We start from the raw sequence: 9,260 nt of genomic DNA on the forward strand, positions 1-9,260 counted from the left end.
CTTTTCCTTCTGCGACTAAGGTAATTTACATAGTTCATTTATTTGACAATAGTTTATAAATATTCAAAGTGAAGGAATTGAGGGAAATGCAAGTGGTAGGTAGCAGTGAGATACCCAGAGGAAACTGTACCCTCCTTCTCTTTGGTTGCTCCAACAGCAATATATATTCTCCCAGGTATAACTCCATGGCTGGAAAACAGAGTCTTAAGGTGGCAAGATCTTCTCATTTCTTTTTCTTCTGCACAAAGCAGCCTCAATTCAGTGGTTGCTAGATGAGTTAGGATACAAGTTCATGCAGAATGCACCTGCCAAGCAGCAGTTATTTATTCTACCACTAGTGTCCGTGAGTCCAGTAAGGGGCACCACCCCCTACCCATTGCACCTGATAGAAGAAACCAGAATGTCACCAATAAGTTTCACTCCCTCCAGCCAATCACTATGTTTTGTGACTTTTCCTGGGAGATATGAACAAACCAATCCATGACAGCCAAAGAAACTATTCCAATCAAGTTTAGCTTAGTGAACCAGTGAATTTATTGGGGTGGTTTATAGGAACATGGATGACTGAGGCTTGTAGCTAGAGTTTTCCTTCCTGGCCCACAGTCAGGACAAATCTCTGTCACCCGCCAGTCCCACAGCTGCTCAGACCCAACCAAGTAAATACAGAGACTTATATTGCTTACAAACTGTATGGCCGTGCCAGGCTTCTTGCTAACTGTTCTTATATCTTAAATTAATCCATTTCTATAAATCTATACCTTGCCATGTGGCTCGTGGCTTACCGGCATCTTCACATGCTGCTTGTCATGGCGGTAGCTGGCAGTGTCTCCCTCCGCCTTCCTGTTCTCTCAATTCTCCTCTCTGTTAGTCCCACCTATACTTCCTGTCTGGGTTCTGGCCAATCAGTGTTTTATTTACTGACCAATCAGCAACACATTTGACATACAGGCCATCCCACAGCAGAAGCTGCATGACTGAAAAGCCCAACTCCCATCATGAGTGACAATGAAATCTGCAGTTGTGGAACTTCCTGACCTACGTATAGACAGCTCAGACTATCTTCTCTCCACACCTGTTGCTACTGCTTATATAACCTTAAGGAGGGGCCTTGTGACTTGTAAATTTCAGGAGCTTTTTGAGACTCCTCAGTTTTGAACCTTATACATTTAGTTTGCTTCCTGAGTCTTAAGAAGACTGCTTCCAGGAGGGTATGTTGCAGTATGGAAATAACTCCATAACACACGATATCCATACTCTACTTTCTAAATCAAACTTCAGAGGTCCTCTTCCTCTTTATTCCCAGCTCAGAACCATTTGTGTGTGTGTGTGTGTGTGTGTGTGTGTGTGTGTGTGTGTGTGTGTGTGAGTTTCCACATTTGTCTCCACCTCAGCTACACTTTCTTCTTCCAGCCTCACCAGGCTCAGATCCAGGCCCACATCTGCTGTGGGCTGTATGTGTGCCCTCTTAAAAATTATTTTCAAATCCAGAGATCCAATGAAATGGTATCAGGAGGTAGAACATTTGGGATATAGTTAGGACATAGAAGTGAAACTTTTGTGAATGGAATGTATGTCTTTAAAGAAGGGGCATTTGCAGGGTGCAAGCTACACACAAATGCAATCTCAGTACTTTAGAGTCTGCAGCAGGAACATCATGAGTTCCTGACCGGCCTAGGCTATATATATATATATATATATATATATATATATATATATATATATATATATATATAGAGAGAGAGAGAGAGAGAGAGAGAGAGAGAGAGAGAGAGAAAAATATAAAAGAATACACCAGGGAACTTGCTCATTCTCACTGCTCTCTACCACTTGAAGAAAAACCAAGAAGACAGGATTTTAAAAAAAGAAAAAAAAAACCTGCAAAAACAGAGGCTAACCTTTACCAGAAACAAACTGAAAGCATCCTGATCTTGGGTTCCTCAGCCTTCAGAACTGTGAGAAATAAGCACCTGTTGTGTAATCTATCCAGTCAATAGTTTTCTATTATAGCAGCTCAGAAGAAAGACAACATTTCAGACTGAAGGGTCTCTGAAAGTATCAATCTCTTCTCTGCTTAAAACCACGTGAGAGCCAAACCTCTTCACCTGGCTCACTAGGCTTCAAAGATCTCCTTAACTGTATCTCCAGCCTCCCCTCTTGGTACTTTCCTTAATTGCATGCTTCACTCATACTGAACAGCAGCCCCCTTCCCACTCAATAGTGAACACTCTCCCTGCTACACCCTACTCAACTTCAGCTATCCCCTTTGCCTTCTCTTGCGTCTCTGTTCTGAGTCCATTCTTTTTATGGCATTAGTTCCTCAATACCGATATTTACTTCTGTGACATCTGCTTTCGCTGTCTTGGTGAGACCTCTGCACCAGTGTTCTCCATGCCTAGCACAATATCTGATGTTATGTAGAAGCATGAACATTCCAATTAAATAAATGAAAGGTAGACTATAACACACACCCCAGATAAGAGACCCTGGGGCAAATATAGTAGTACTCTGAAATGTGGTAAGATCAGGCTTGTTTTGTTCTGTTTGATTTTTTGTTTTGTTTGATAATGTCTCACTATGTAGCCCAAGCAGACCTCAAACTCACAATCCTGCCTCAGTCTTCTGAGTGCTAGGAATACAAGTGTGTAACACCACACCTGGCTAGAAGACAGAAGGCAGATTTTAAATACTAGCACCACTCACCATTTTCAAATGATTTTCAATCTTTCTGAGTCTTCAATTTCCTTAACTGAAAATGGGAATGATAACACCCAGGATTGCTCTTAAATATATGTGTGGTACTTTACAATTTTAAAATCTTCTCCATCTATATATTAGCCAGTTATATTATATCACTTCACTTGATCCTTGCAGTAAAATTTTCATTTGACAGCTGAGGAATTTTCATATGAGGAAACTGAAGTGAATCAATGGAACACCATTTTCCATAGGTTACCTAGCTAGTCACCAGGCAACAGAAGTTTGAGGTTGCATTCCAAGTCTAGGTATTTTCTACCACCACCAACCCCCAACCTGCTCCTCCCTTCAAACTCTAGAGGAGGAAGCAATGTTTGGGCACATATATCATAGTCATGTAGCTAACGAATGGAGACACAGAACTTCTGAAGGATTTTTGATGTATAAGGTAGTTTGGTTGGGAAAACTTGAGAATAGGAAGAAATGGGCTGAAGAGTAGTTGACCTTGAGGCTAACCATATACTTGAATTTTTGTCCCCCTTTGCATCCTAATTGGATAATCTCAATTGATAGATCATCTTTATATGACACTGGACACTTTCAGGCTCCAAGATTACCAGCAGCTGGGGTCTGTTTACTCCATATTTACACTTCTACTCATCACCAAACAGCTATCAAACTCTTATTAAATGTTTTGTTATGGCTTGCAGACATCTGGCCGAACTAACCTCTCTGAACCTCCATTTCTCCATTCTGTAAAATGGGATTGGTAATATCCCAGCACATAGCTGTTATGTGAATTAAGCAAGATGATAAAACAGCTGTTGGTGGGCTATTGCTAGTGGAAACACCTGCCCCAACATCCTACCCTGTGTCTGATGGTTTTTATGCTCATAGGATGTCTGTTTATCAACTAGGCAGAGGACAGAGGGGCGCTTAGGAGCCTGAAAAGCACAGAAGGAGTATGAAGGCTGTTGTTCTCTTCTATTGTTCCTTTCACAGAGCTATGGAAACAGCTTTAAGGCTCAGAGCTTTTTGGAACTGTTCAATAATGACTTGTGAATCATATGCAGTAATGTTAGCTATGTTGATGGCTGTTGCCTGAAGCTGTAAACTTATCTGTTATGCAAAAGTATTTTTTTTAAAGACAGAATCTCTCTATGTAGCCCAGTTTGGCTTCAAACTTGCAGTTCTCCTGCCTCAGCCTCCCAAGTTTAGGTGTATAGGTGTGCATTACCACACTCTCACATAGAAGGAATTTGATGAGAGGCTTACCCAAGATCTTGGTAGGCAGGAGGCCTGGGCCAGTGATTGCAAAAACATGAGAGCAAGAGCAAAGTAGTTTTCTTACTGACCACAGTTAGGGTCAGGACTTATCTGAAGCTTCTTTCTGGGAATTCCCAGAAACAACTGGAAGGCACTTTGAAAACATCAATGAAATCATCAAACAAGACATTATAAATATTAAGGACAGAAATGGCATCAGGCATTTAGTAAGAACTCTATACACATAAGTTCCTTAAGATGAGTGCACTTGAGCATCAGGCAGAGAACCCCTCTGCTGATAAGTCTTCTGATGCCACCTTTGCACAGAATTGTGTGTGTGTGTGTGTGTGTGTGTGTGTGTGTGTGTGTGTCTTTCTGTCTGTCTGTCTGTCTTGAGCTCCAGGAAACACCCAGTGGAACTATCCTTCATGGGTCCTCTTGTGATTATGGTGTTTTTTTTTTCTTTAAAGATTAAATCTTTTTTTTTCCTCTTTCTGTTCAACAAAGACAACAGCCCTTTGGTTTTTCATAAATGTTCCTTTCCTTGTAGCAGGTGGATTTGCCCCAGGCACTAAGAGCTGTGCTTTTAAAACACACAGAAGCCCAGCTGTTTGTATCTGCTGCATCTTTTTTCTCCTATTTTCTGCCCTGAAGGCTGGGTTTTCTCTGCTTTGGCAGGCTGATAACATGTGGAAGGGAGGGAACAGTTCCAACTAATAGACTAATTAGTGATACAAGCCTTTAATAACTGAGTAGAGGAAAGTCATTCCCTACCCTCAAGTGATGAATTTATTTATTGCTGTTGTGCTACATTAAGGTAAACTAGTCAACTTCTAGCTATTGGCAACTTCAATCAATCCCTTTTCTTCATTCCCTTCCTTTCCTTTGCTATAGTGTGCTCAGGCAGTATGGAAGAATCAATTCAGCTGACAGGCAGCTCTGGCGGAAGTGCTGATGTCACCATTTCTCACGCCATTAAGAACTGTAGGAACTGTGAAAATCCAGCTACTTTTACATGCTTGCTTCTTAAAGGCCCTGTCCTCATGGCTCCTTCTACCAATGGTTATAGCCTACCAGCTTTGTCTTTCAGAACCAGCCTACTATGGGGCTTAAAAGCATATATTGACATTCAATGGCCTGGATTTCAATCTTGGCTTCCTCATTGGCTATCCAGAGGATCTAAAATAAGTCCTTTCACTTCACTATGCCTCAGTTTTCCCACTTGTAAAACGTTGCTGTGGAACTCTTTATTTTGGGGGGATGACATGGCCATTGCCATCTTGAAGTCAGAACAGCTATAATCATTCACAATTGACCCTCACAAGATCAGGCCTATTAACATTCCTTCCAAGAAGGTGGGTGGGGAGGATCAATGGACCTTCAATTTCAATTCTAGCCATGCAGTCTTGTCCTACCCCAAGTTTTGTGTAATCTTGCTCCAGCTTCATGTGGTTTGGGGAGATGCTAAAGAATATAGGATTCCAGTAAAGTAGCACTCACTAGTTGTCATCTGTGGTGTGATGGGGCTTTTTGGTGATGGAGACCTTTGTGAATCACCCGTGAGTAGCATGTAAGTGACCTTCACTCATGCTCCTATACTCAAGCCCAATAAACTCCTTGGTTCACCAAGCTGAATGGAATTGCTTTTTTGGCCCGTCATTGGTTGCCCTATTTGGGGTGAAGACGTGTTTATTCAAGTCTCCTCAAGAAGAGTTGTGTAACAAGTGGGAATCCATTTGTTTCTCCCTAAGGTCCATCTGAGGATCCAATGAAGTAAATTTTGTCTAGTACTTAGGATATACTAAGCCCTCAGTAGCTATTAAATATACCTCGTACATAGGAAGATGATTTGATGAATGCTAGTAGAATAAATGAGTAGCATAATTTCTGAGTAGATTATGAAGCCTTGATGTTCAAAGGGATGAAAATAGGAGGAAATGAATAATAAATCAAAATAATAAAGGCCTTTAGTTGAGTGCTTATCAATCAAGGTCTATGTTCTGAGCTAATTGCTTCTGGTACATTCTTTCATCTAATCCTTATGTAACCTGATTTTTATCAGCCTTCTTAAATCATGATTTGTTTGTTTGTCTGTCTGTCTGTCTGTTTTAAAAGGTTGAGCTCCCATACAAAATTATGTGAAAACTGTATGCTCTCCCAAGGTCTCCAAGGACTCCTGGAGAAAGGACTGACATATTATTCATGTTTGCCTATGAAATCCTGGGCCAGCTGAATTCAAGCTGCTTCTGGAAGGTATTGCTATTGTCTTTTCTTTTTAAGGCTTCAGAACACAGGACCATTTGTACAAAGATTTTTACTGAAAGCAGGGCACAGCACAGGATACTTACAGGTTCACCAATGCAGCCATATCTAAAGTCCTCTATTGATGCTCCAAGATACTCCTTCCCAGCTGTTCTGCACCCTGAGCCCTGCTGCTATCATGTTTCCATCTCTCTAAGACTCTCAGCCATCTCTCTACTGCCTCCTATATCTTTCTGCAAACAGTAGATTATTATGCAAAGAAATTTAGTTTTTGGACAAAGTCTCCACTCTAGGCTATTTTCAGTCTGAGGTTAGAGAAAAATTATATCTGCCCTTCCTCTTAAAGATGTTTGGGTGTGCCTATATGAATTTATGTGCACCATGTCTTATGCTAATGCCTACAGAGGCCAGAGAGCAGTAGATCCCCTAGAACTGAAGTTACAGGTGATTGTAAGCCACCCAATGTGGGTATTAAGAGCAGAACTCACATTCTCTACAAGAACAATAAGCTTTTCTTAGCCACTTCAGTCCCATTGTCTGCTCTTTAACCAGATGTTACTAAAGAGTTTTCTTTGACCAATGAGCAAAGTACTTCTGAGATTAATTCTGCCCCACCCTAATGAAGGCATAGGGCAGTAATTTGTGGCATAGCATCTTCTTATATATTATTTCCCCCTTTTTCATAAATGAAGAAACAGAAGTAAGGGGGTTTGAAATGTAATACACTCAAGGTCACATAGCTAATATCAGAGCTAAATCCAATTGTAGGCTGTCTGACTCCAGAGCCTCATGGATTGACCACAAAGCAGCTCAGGCAGGTCCAAGCAGTTCTATTCATGAACCTAGGGTAACTCAAGAAATCCTCCCATGAGAGAGTCTTGGGGCTCAGAGGAAAGTGAATTGATTGAGCAAGGCCAATGACATTCAGATGAGTTAGAGCTTAGAATAATTGCTGGCCTATAGTTTCGTGTCTGAGACCCTTAAGTTGCCAGAGTCCATTAATGAATGGCTGCTCTGATTGATTCACCTGCTGATGCTGCTGTCTCTGAATTACACTGTGCTGTGTTCATCTTTGGTAAGCTGTGATCAGGGAAGACAAGGCAGGCTTTCTTTTGCTTATTGAATCCAAACTTCTTAGGTAAAACAATTTCAACAATTTGGTTGCCAGTGATGTCTAAAATGGCTAGCAAAATGAAGAAGACTTCTCCAAAAGTTCCATTAAAAAGCTACAAAAAGAACGATTCATTTCTGTCCTAGTTTTGTCTCTGTTGATGTGATAAAACACTGACCAAAAACAACTTGGAGATGAAAGAGTTTACCTGGCTTACATCAAGGAAAAGCCAGGACAAGAGCTCAAGACAGGAACCTGAAGCACAGATTGTAGGGAAACATTTCTTACTGCCTTGTTCTCAGGCTCATGTTCAGTTATCTTTCTTATACATCCCAGGACTGTCCTCCTATATTGATCAACAATTAAGAAAATGCCAAACAGACATGCCTACAGGCCAATCTGGTGAAGGCAATTCCTCAAATGGGGTTCTGTCCTTTGGTAGCTGTAATGGTTATCCGGTCAACTCTTAAAGTATCACAGTGATTGTCTGCAGGCCTCAGTACTAGCTAAGGTTTAAATCTCCACCAAGGGTCTTGGAATATACTAAAGGGGAAACTCACGTATTTTTCATAGTTCTGAAAATTACTTGAAAATGTATGTGTATGTTTGTTGAGCTAAAGTATTTTTTTCTGTCTTTCTCTTCTGTTAGAGCTAGAAGTTCAATGAGTGTCTGCTTCATCCTGTCTCTAGAGCAGCCACTACACAGAATATACTTGATAAAACTTGTTGAATGTCTAAATTGTAATAGAAAATCATTGGGCCATGAGTAGGTTTATAAGGAAATGAGTAGCATCCTATTGCACAAAATTGTTTGCCTATACCTGGGCTTATGCCATGAAAAAGAAATATAGGATTGATTTATCTAGAAGAGATAGAAAGGGGATAGTGTGCTTGTCAAGACTTAAAGGACAGTCATTTATCTGCTTAGATGGAAAGCTGGCAAAAGAATCCATGTGTGCAACCATAATGAATGCAGAGCCTCATAGCCTCCTAAGATTTTTGTTCCTAGGCTCAGAACCTGCTAGGCTTTTGAGTCCTGGCACAGTACACAGTCGTGAAATGATGCAAAAATGTAGTCACGAACTCACTCTGAAACATGCCACTGGCATTGAAACACCCAACTGAAGTTACCTAGAGGCCTCTGCAGAAGAGCAGGATGCTAAGATAAAAGGAAGCCTCACATTCAGGACATCCTTCCTAAAGCCTTAGTGTGGATTAGCTGCACATAGGGAGTTGAACTGAATACATATTTGAAGTCCTCTCCATTGTTACCTTTCTGTGTGTGTGTGTGTGTGTGTGTGTGTGTGTGTGTGTGTGCTATGAATGAGATAAATTGTACTAGACTGTTACGGGTAGAACACCAGATAGAAATCCAACAAACATAAAGTACTGAGGCTGAGCAGTGGGAACCCAGCAGGGCCAGCAGGTGGTGCCATTGCTGCATCATGATTTTCAGGCCTAGTGGAAAAGTAATGCTTTAGGAAGCAAATGAGGCCTTTAGAGTAAGCTATCCAGCCATAATAGCCACTGATCCATCTGCCCCCAGCACATACACACCTTTCCCCTAAAGCCTACATCCTCAGAAATGAGAGTAAAATGGTCCTGAGGCCCCATTGCTTCTTTTCTCCCTCTAATGTTTCCAAGGACTCCATTCCCAGTCCTTAACTACTTTCCAGACACCACTAACCAGGGCCAGACCCTTAACTGGTAATTCATTGCAAGGTATGCTATTAAATGGAGGCTAACTAGACTTTTTTTATGTGCATTGGTGTTCTGCCTGTATGCATGTCTGTGTGAGGGTGTCAGATCTTGTAGTTACAGACCCTTGTTAGCTGCCATGTGGGTGCTGTGAATTGAACTCATGACCTGTGGAAAAGCAGTCAGTGCTCTTAACCGCTGAGCCATCTCTCCAGTCCCGGCTAACTAG

The 9,260-nt window shown here is 41.3% G+C and overlaps 1 long non-coding RNA gene across 3 annotated transcripts in view; it reads left to right on the plus strand.

The window, feature by feature from the left end:
- The window catches only part of LOC131925065 (uncharacterized), a 50,965-nt gene that overhangs the window by 25,003 nt on the left and 16,702 nt on the right, over nucleotides 1-9,260 (plus strand). For all 3 annotated transcript variants that reach the window (XR_009383136.1, XR_009383135.1, XR_009383137.1), the window contains one exon: nucleotides 6,123-6,213. This is a non-coding gene — a long non-coding RNA (uncharacterized LOC131925065). The remainder of the gene's footprint in view (nucleotides 1-6,122; nucleotides 6,214-9,260) is intronic.

Source organism: Peromyscus eremicus, chromosome 15 (assembly GCF_949786415.1).
Source record: "Peromyscus eremicus chromosome 15, PerEre_H2_v1, whole genome shotgun sequence".
Classification (NCBI taxonomy): Eukaryota; Metazoa; Chordata; class Mammalia; order Rodentia; family Cricetidae; genus Peromyscus; species Peromyscus eremicus.